A 2,901-nucleotide genomic window follows, 5' to 3' on the forward strand; every position below is an offset into this window, starting at 1 on the left:
CTAAAAGAAACAGATGAGTATCTAAAAGCATGGGAACCACCAAAAATAAACCATGAATAGACCAACAGCTTAAACAGACCCATAACACATAAGGAATTTGAAACAGTAATAAAAAACCTTCCAACAAAAAAAATCCCAGGACCAGATGGATTTATAACAGAATTCTACCAGACATTTAAAAAGATCTATATCCAATATTACTTATTTTATTTAAAAAAATAGAAATGGAGGAAAAACTTCCAAATTCCTTCTACGAAGCCAGCATCACTCTAATACCAAAGCCAGGTAAAGATACAACCAAAAAAGAAAACTATAGACCCATATCCTTAATGAACATAGATGCAAAAATTCTCAACAAAATCACATACAGACATACATCGAAAAGATCATCCACCATGATCAAGTTGGCTTTATTCCAGAGATACAGGGCTGGTTCAATATATGTAAGTCTATAAACATCATAAATCATATAAATGGGCTCACAAACAAGAACCACAAGGTCAGCTCAATAGATGCAGTGAAGGCCTTTGGCAAAATTCAACATGCATTTATGTTCAAGGTCCTAGACTAATTGGACTGGAGGGAACATACCTCAACATAATTAAAGACATATATAACAAATCCATAGCCAACGTCATTCTAAATGCAGAAAAACTGGAAGCATTCCCATTGAAATCAGGAACCAGACAAGGCTGTCCACTATCTTCAGTCCTTTTTAACACAGTGCTTGAAACTTTTGCAAGAGCAATAAGACAAGAGCAGAAAATTAAAGGAGTAATAATTGGAAAAGAAGAAATCAAATTATCCCTTTTTGCAAACAATATGATATGATATCTAAGAGATACCAAAAATTCTACCAGGAAACTTCTAGAAATGATTGATGCACTCAGTAAAGTGGCAGGTTACAAAATTAATCTACAAATGCCCGTAACCTTTCTATATACCAATAACAAGCAATCAGAGAAAGAGCACATGGAAACGCTCCTTTTCACAGTAGCTGGAAAAAAATAAAATATATCTCAGAATAAACCTGACCAAAAACATTAAAAACCTCTACAATGAAAATTTTAAATCTTTAAAGAAAGAGATTAAGGAAGACATTAGAAAATGGAAGGACCTCCCATGCTCATGGATTGGAAGAATTAATATTGTGAAAATGACCATCCTACCAAAAGCCATTTATAGATTGAATGCAATGCCAATCAAAACTCCCATGACATTTTTCACAGAATTGGAAAAAAACCATCCTAAGATTCATATGGAAGCACAAAAGACCTAGATAGCCAAAGCAATCCTGAGCTCTAACAGCAATGCTGGGGAGATGACTACCCCAGACTTTAAACAGTATTACAGAGCTATAGTCATAAAATCAACAGGATACTGGCACAAAAATAGACCTGTAGATCAATGGAACAAAATTGAAGACCCAGGGGATGAAGGGAATGAAGGTGCTCAAGAAAGGTGGGACCAGAGGAGAAAAGTATTATTAATGGAGAAATGGGAAAATGGGGGCACCTTGAATGTGGAAACCGTGGTGGAAGGGTTAGTCAATGTGAGAGATAAATAATGCCTAGCTAGTTTAAAAAACCCAGAGGGAACCATATTAATCCAACAACCTACTGACAAATTACACAGACATTATCTCTACATGAGTCCATGTGTATAGTTGTAGACAAGGTTTATCTGAGAAATTTTGGTCTTTGCCCAAGCTTTATCTAAATAGCACATGGTAATTAAAAGTACCTAAGATCCCAATGTAAAGCCTGAAACTCCGAAACTATTGGAAGAAAACATTGGGAAAAACCTACAAGATGTAGGTGTAGGAAAGGATTTTCTAAACCAGACATTAACTGCCCAGGAAACAAGGTCATGAACCAACAAATGGGACCTCATTAAACTATAAAGCTTCTGTACATCAATAGAAGCAACCAAGGAAGTGAAAAGAAAATCCACAGAATGGGAGAAAATATTCACCAGCAACACGTCTGACAGAGGTTTAACATCCAGAATACATAATAAGCTCAAGAAACAAAGAATGAAGAAAGGAAGTAACCCAATTAAAAGATGGGCTAAGGAGATGAACAGAGAGTTCTCAAAAGAAGTAATGAAAATGGCTAAGAACCATCATAAAAGGTGTTCATCCTCATTAGTGATTATGGAAAGACAAAATGAAAACCACTGAGATTTCATCTGACCTCACTCAAACTGTCTAAGATCGAGAGAACAAATGATACCAGAGGTTGCAGAGGACGTGGGGAAGGGGGAACGCTCATCCACTTCTGGTGCTATGGCAAACTTCTTCAATCCCTGTCCAAAGAAGTGTGGAGAACCCTTAAAAAACTAAAACTAAACCTACAATTTGACCACAACAGTTATACCACTCCTTGGCATATACACAAAGGACTCATCCTATGGCAGAGGCTCATGAACATGCATGTTTGTTGCTGCTCTTTTGACAACAGCTAAGAGATGGAAGCAACATAAGTGTCCCTCAAATGACGAGTAGATCATGAAAATGAGGTACACCAGAAGTCAGTTTCAAAAGGGCATTTCATTTTCCCTTTACAGTAATTCCTTTCCACAACAGACGCTCTATGACTAGTCATTCAACGTTTCTAGACCTAAGAATCAAAAGAAAGTCCTACCTTGAGACAAAGAAGCACTGGTCCGCAGGCATCTTCCTCCTCAAGGTGCTCTTGCTAGCTGAGCACTCGCTGGTATCCAGTTCCAGTCCCGGGCATGCTCTCACGTCCTCAGGTGGTGGCGCGAGCGGGACGCCCGCAAGGGGCATCGCCGCCTTTCCTAGGCGCCTCCAGGAAGTTGGGCGCCCTGCATCCCACGCCTCCGCGTCATGGCGGAGCCCAGGCAATGCGGCACCAGGCAGCCTGAGCGCACTGCTGG

The 2,901-nt window shown here is 39.2% G+C and overlaps 1 pseudogene; it reads right to left on the minus strand.

Moving 5' to 3' along the window:
- The window catches only part of LOC103734688, a 31,167-nt pseudogene extending 28,376 nt beyond the window's left edge, over positions 1 to 2,791 (minus strand).
- Between the last annotated feature and the right edge of the window lie 110 nt (positions 2,792 to 2,901).

Source organism: Nannospalax galili, unplaced genomic scaffold (assembly GCF_000622305.1).
Source record: "Nannospalax galili isolate Female #2095 unplaced genomic scaffold, S.galili_v1.0 scaffold216, whole genome shotgun sequence".
Classification (NCBI taxonomy): domain Eukaryota; kingdom Metazoa; phylum Chordata; class Mammalia; order Rodentia; family Spalacidae; genus Nannospalax; species Nannospalax galili.